Here is a 7315-nt window from a genome sequence, read left to right on the forward strand (position 1 = left end):
ATGTTGTTGTGGTTCTGATCGGGGGGGGGCGAGGCGGTGGGGGAAAGAGAGCAGGAGCGACAGAGACGGCACCGGGGAGACAGGGACCATACTCCGGGGGCCGAGCGGAGGCTGTTCCGTTAAAGCCTGAAAGGGTTAAAGCTGCCCCCGCCGTTGCAGCGAAACTCCCACCCTTCCTCCCAGCTTCAGTGACCACCTCACCCTGGCCCTTTTCAGCTGGCTGAAGGAAAACTGGCATAGAAGAGGGAGAGAGAAGATTGCAAGCAGTGCTTCTCTCTCTGCAATGCCTCTTTCTGAACTGGCGCTTTGGACGGAAAGGACGCCTCTTGCGTCCTTTCCGCCCAAAGCGGCAGTTCGGGCAGAGTCTGTGCAGAGAGAGGAGCTCTGCCTGCGTGCTCCTCACTTCCTCTTCAATGCCGGTATTTCATCATCCAGCTTACATGGGACAGGGTAAGGTGGTTTTGGAAGTTGGGAGGGAGGCTGGGAGTTTGGCGGCGGCGGCGGGGGCAGCATTCTCCCTGTCAGGCTTTTTCGGAACAGCCTCCACTCGGCCCCCGGAGTTTGCTTCGGGGTTTGTCTCGTTCAGGTCCTGCTGGTTGGTCCTCGTTTTCCCGGTGGCCTCGTTGGTGTTCGTTTTCCCGGTGCTCGTGTTTCTGGCTCGTTTTCCTCGTTGGTGTTTTCCTGCTTTTTCCCTGGTACCAGCAAGCGTGTCTCCCTTGCCCTGTTCTGCGCCTGCGCTTCGCGCAGGCGCAGAACAGGGCAGGGAGGCACGGACACACGCTTGGTGTCCGTCCACGGACGGACACCAAGCGTTTTATTAGAGAGGATTAAACAGGAGCTGGGCAAGTATGTGGCCTTGTTCGACACCCTTGCAGATTGGGACAGCACTTGATAAATGACCTTGAAGATTGCATCTGACTTTCAAAGATGTGCCATCGTCGAGGGTGCAAATGATGAAAGCTAGCACGTGCCGGTCAATCTAAGACGCTTCCAATTTTCCCCAGGGTTTGGCTTGGGCGATGGAGTCAAATGCAGACTTGAGATCTATGAAGACTGAAATTGTGGTATGAGTAGAATATTTCTTAATTTTTTAAAATAAAGATTCTCTTTATTTAACAGGGGGAGAATAACTGGCCCTATCCACCCCCAGCACAGTACCTCCAGTGACTGTTGCTGGTGTCTATCTTATGTTTCTTTTTTGATTGTGAGCCCTTTGAGGACAGGGATCCATTTTATTAATTTATTATTTCTCTGTGTAATCCGCCCTGAGCCATTTTTGGAAGGGCGGTATAGAAATTGAATAAATTAAAAAAATTGAATAAATAAATCCCCCCTTCTCCTTTATTGCAATAAGGTACAGTATATAAACAAGGATGATAATAACAAATGTAATCATAACAAACAAACAAACAAACAAACAAACAAATAAATAAATTTTTATAAATAGCTCCAGCACAGCATCCCTCCAGTGGCTGTTGGTGGTATCTACCTTATGTTTCTTTTAGATTGTGAGCCCTTTGGGGACAGGGGACCATTTTATTTATGTATTTTTCTTTTGTAAACCGCATTGTGAGCATTAGTTGAAGAGTGGTATATAAATATTCTTCATTGTCATAGTAGTGGTAAATATACAAATCCCTTAACACAGCTTAACATAATAGGATACAACCAATGCAGGAGAGGAAAAAAGTTTTTTTTTAAAAATAAAAAATAAAAAACCCACCTTCTTCAAGGATATTTGACCTATGTTTCAAAGCATAAACAGTCCATTGAAGATTGACCAATTCTTCTTTATCTTGGCCATTATCTAGTTTTATTACACTGTTATGCATTTTTATCTTTTTATGTCTTCTAACCTTTTTATATCCTTTTTATGCCCGCCATCCTTTTATGTCTTTTTATGTCTTTTGTGCTTTATATGACTTCATTCCTTTTTAGACTTTTTATGCCCTTATGTTTCTTGTGTATTTTTATGTACTTTAATTTCTATTATCCTTATGTTCTTTTACCATATGTAATCACCCCTTATACTTTATGCTGGTCTATGACCATAATAATAAAGATTGATTGATTAACTTCTTCTTTAGCTTGGTGATGAGAGGGGGTAAAAATACCCGTTCAAATGCAGACAAAGAATATATATCAGTAATCCAAAGTAGTAATTCAGGAGTAAATTTGTCCTTCCAGTGTTGGGCAACACCCCAAGCACAAAGAATCCACAGTTCTTGATGTAGTGCTAAATTCCATATGCTGGGGATGTACCCCAATAAAACATGAATGTCCTTAATGGACAATGATAACTGCAATGTCATATTGACTACCTTTTGAATTTCAAACCAAAACAATGTGATAACTGGACAGGACCAAACCATATGTGTAAGTGTACCCTCATACAAATAACACCTCCAACACATAGCAGTCTGCAACCATCCCTTATGAAACATTCTCTGAGGTGTCCAGTAGAACGTTTCTGCTGTATTAGCCAAATTTTAAGATCTAAAAAAGCACACTTCATTGTCTTCAATGTGACCCACCATGATTTAAGAAAATTGGGTATTCAAGTCCATTATTCCAAAGATCTGTTTTTGGATCTACAACTCCCATAAGCCCCAGCCACAGGGGCCAATAGCCAGGGATTATGGGAGTTGTAGGCCAACATCTGCAGGAGGGCCGAAGTTGAGCAGGCCTGCTTTAGTTGGATAAACTGCCAGCTAGCATTTGAGGGTATATCAAACTCCACTCTCAAAGTGTCAAAGGATTTAAAAATAGCTTCAGAAGATATCAGTTATTTTTCAATTAAGTGTGGAAGGACTAGGCACTGGTCAATGGTGCATTCTCCCTCCCTGAATCCAGCCTGCTTTTCTACTAGAAGGTTTTCTTTTTCCAGCAAGTCCTTTAGTTTCCAGTATAGGAGTCTGGCATAAAGCTCGCTGGTTGTACTGAGCAGACTGATGGGTCAGTAGTTTGCTGGGTCATCCCTCCTGCCTATTTTGAAGATGGGGACAATGACAGCTAGGTTAGGGATACAACTGTGCTTGTAGATCAATGTAAACAGCAAGGCTAGAAGGGGAGCCAGCCCACCATGCTGAGTTGTTCTTGATTAGCTCAGGTGGGATTAAATCCTTGCCAGGAGCCTTCCCAGATCTTAACTGGAAAATCTAATCCATGACCTCAGTAGGTGTCACTGGTGGCTCTTTATCTTTAGAAATTATTCACTGGAACATGGATCCACTGTGGGAGTGTGGCAAGAAGGGGGTTAATGCAATTTTCACCCTGAACATTGCCTCCTGAAATGGCAATTTGCAGCAAATCAAAGGGATAGCAGATCCTACATAGAAACATAAGAAGCTGCTTTATAGTGAGTCAGACCATTGGTCCATCTAGATCAGTATTGCCTACACTGACTGGCAGCAGTTGTCCAAGGTTTCAGGTAGGAGTCTCCCTCAGTTTTACCAGGAGATGCCAGGGAATGAACCCGGTACCTTCTGCATGCAAGCATGCAGATGCTCTACCACTGAACTACAGCCCCATTCCCTAAGGGGACTATCTTACAACACTCACATGTAGTCTCTCATGCAAATGCAAACTAAAGTGGACCTTGCTTAGCAAAGGGGACAATTCATGCTTGATACCACAAGACTAGCTCTCCCCCTCTACAAGGGTGATGGGAGAAAGAAGCATGATGCGGAGTGGACGGCTGAGGGTGAGCTGTGTCACCTCAAGCACCAGAGCAAGGGCTTAGGCTGGTCCTGACTCTAAGCCTCACCAACGTAATTGGGTGGGAAAATTTTAATTTGTGATGAATGCTTTACTGGATTAAACCTTCTAACTCAAGGTTGCAGTTCTAATCTCAAACCATTCAGATCCAACCATGGCTAAGAATGGCTTCAGGTGTTATGATTTGAGAGAGGAACAGGAAGGTACAAATGACTCATATTTCCCTCCACCTGTTGAAACGTCCAAAGTCTCTCTAAGGGGCAGTAGATGAAATTGCCTGTTTTTTCAGAACAATCATTTTGCTTCTCACCTGCTGCAAATGGCACCGCTGATACAATCATCACTGTCAACTAAGAAAAGAGATGGTCTCTATGGAAACCAGGGGAAAATATCTATTGTACGTCTCTGTAGCCCTTCTAATGGTTGTTTCAAGGGAATCTGTTCATCTAGTTCAGTTGATAGGTGTATATATATATATATCTTTCCTGCTCCTGAAGGTCATTCTAAGCAATTGCTTTGGGATAGCCACAGCTCAGTGACAGAGCATGCGCTTTGCATGCAGAAGATCAGTCCCTGGGGGCATCTCAGGGGCATAGTATGTTTGGAATGGGCCCTAGGACAAAACCCCTGCTATCCCAGGAGAGCTGGTCTTGTGGTAGCAAGCATAACTTGTCCCCTTAGCTAAGCAGGGTCTGCCCTGGTTGTATTTGAAAGGGAGACTAGAAGTGTGAGCACTGTAAGATATTCCCCTCAGGGGATGGAGCTGCTCTGGGAAGAGCATCAGAAGGTTTCAAGTTCCCTCCTTGGCTTCTCCAAGATAGGGCTGAGAGAGATTCCTGCCTGCAACCTTGGAGAAGCCACTGCCAGTCTGTGAAGACAATACTGAGCTAGATAGACCAATGGTCTGACTCAGTATATGGCAGCTTCCTATGTTCCTGGGAGAGGCAGGAGAGAGAAAGCAAAGAGCAAGCTGGTGCCCCCGCCCCCACCCCCTCTCTCCCAGGAGCCCAAGGACATTTGTCTCCCCTAGTTCAATTGTAACTACGCCCCTGAAGCAGCCAATCACTGTAGACAGAACTGAGCTGGATGGACCAGTGCTCTGAATGAGTTGTAAGGCAGGTTGCTATGTTCACATTTTGCAATCTTTGCAATGATTACGTGGGGTCCAGATATCTCCCTCCATGAAGTGCTTCTGATTTGGAGAGATCACATTGAATTCTAGGATTCCAAAAAGCAATATATGTTTGCAATATATTTTTGGTAAGCTCTTGTAACTGATTCTGCAGCTAGCAAGGCCCTTCAAGTTGGAGTGCTATATGTATTGCAGAGTGCCATGGACATCTCATTGATGATTTATTTATTATTTTATTATTAAAACTTTTATACCGCCCTTCCAAAAGGCTCAGGGCGGTTTACATTAAAACACCATTAAAATCAGTTGATAATTAAAACAAAAGTTATAAAACATAAAACAATGATTAACAATTAAAAACATCATAAAACAACAATTAAATAATCAGAACAATTTTAAAACAAATTTTATATGATGACTGTGCATGGGTGATTGTATGCCCTCCCCTCCTTTTTGAGTCCTCCTGTGCTACCTGAAGCAGTGATGTTCGGGTACAAATCGTTTTCTAATTCACAGCCAGAATTTGATTTTTTGACCCCCATCAGAAGAGCCATTTTGGGCAAAAGCCATACATGGTAGTGAGGGGGAAATTATCTTTTACCCAGGCCCAGAGATCCAGGGGAGCAACAAGCTCTTTTTCATCAGGAAAAAAAGACTAAATTCTCGATCATGCTTGGGGATGTTTCTGCAAACCTATTTCCCTGTGTCACCTTACACAACAGGCTCTCTGAAGAGGTATAGATCCCAGAGTTCCTTGGTTCCTGTCAGCATTTGCTGTGCACAGGCAAGAAGATCCAGGACACTCCAGCAGAAAGAGGCAAGGACAAGCAAGATAATAATCAAGGTCTTTGAGATTCCAAAGGCAGTGGGGGAAGGGAGAGCCAGGCCTGCTGATTTGGATTTGCAGGCCCCAGAATAGATGTGAGCCAAGGAATCCCTAGGGTGCACAGAAGAGCTGATAGTAGATCCCAGGAACAGGAAGCAGTGTCTAAAGGGCACTTGTCACTGCACCCATGTATAATTAATATGCATGCTTGCTGCACTGCCTTGCTTGTTATAAACACAAACCAGGCGGTCAGAAGCAGGCGCTTAAACAAAGGGAACTAAAGAACATAGGAAGCTGCCTTTTACCGAGTCAGACCATTGGTTCATTTACCTCAGTATTTACACTGACTACAGCAGCTCTCCAAGGTTTCAGGCAGGAGTCTTTCCCGGTCCTACCTGAAGGTGCCAGGGATTGAACCTGGGATCTTCTGCATGCAAGCAGATGCTCTATCACTGGCCTGTGGCCCAATTTCCAAGAAACTAAAAGACAGCAGCCAATCCTCCAGTTTTTCAAACAGACAGGAAATGGCAATGGACTGGAGGAAGGGGCATCTCGCAAGTATGAACTCAGAGAAATTATGCTTGTGTATTGATTTTGGGATGTTATTTGCATACCCTTCAAGTGTTCCTGTTTACCAGGGACAGCCCCTGTTTTCTGACACCTGTTCCTGGTAAAATCACTGCCCCTATTTGATTATTAAAATGTTGTTTGTGTTATAGTAAATGGACATGTATGCACACTAAGCCATAGTCGCCTGCCACTTCATACATTACAGATGTTGTGTGAATGGGCATAGCTACAGCAGGGCCTGGTAGTATATACAAATTACCAATCTAAATCTTTTAGTTTCTGAACCCTACCGATGCTACTAGGTGCACTGCACTCCTCCTCCTCCTAGTACAATATTTATATACCGCTTGTCAACCCAAGTTATCAAAGTGGTTTACATAGAAAAATAAATAATACATTTTTAAAAATGGTCCCCTGTCCCCAAAGGGCTCACAATCTACAAAATTGTGAGCCCTTTCTGAGCTCCTGCCTCCTGTTTCTCATGCAATATCGCCATATACAGAGTCCAACATTATTTTTCTTTCCGTCTATCGGTTCTGGTTTGCCAGAGTCAATGTGTTTTGACCTTTCCTGCCAGCCCTTTTGTTTGAGAATGTAAGTGGGAGACTCAAAGAACTTGGGGGAAATCTAGTATTGGATTCAGATAAATATAGTACTAGTTGTTGAGGCAGTTCTCATGATCAGTAGGAGCCTCCTGGGGAGGGTTAGCGGGGAGCAGGGGCGTAACTATCATTAGGCAAAGGGAGGCAGCTGCTTGGGGCCCCCACGCCTCGAGGGGGCCCCCAAAGGCAAATCAAATGTGAAGTGAGTGTGTGTGTGTGTATCAGTGAGGGGCCCATTTTAAAATTTTGTCTCTGGGCCCACTCCAGCCTCGTTACGCCCCTGGAGGGAAGAGCGGGCTTAGCCCGCTCTCCCCGCACACGAGCCAGCGGTCTGCTCTGGGCGGCCAAAGCAGCCACCCACACGACTGCCAGCTCTGTAACAGAGCCGGCGGGGGCTGGGAGGATAGGGGGCCGTGCACCCCCCCAGAAGCTCCAGCTCCAGCATGCCCTGAGCAAGTGCACAGGACA

This window comes from Hemicordylus capensis, chromosome 5 (genome assembly GCF_027244095.1).
Source record: "Hemicordylus capensis ecotype Gifberg chromosome 5, rHemCap1.1.pri, whole genome shotgun sequence".
Lineage (NCBI taxonomy): Eukaryota > Metazoa > Chordata > Lepidosauria > Squamata > Cordylidae > Hemicordylus > Hemicordylus capensis.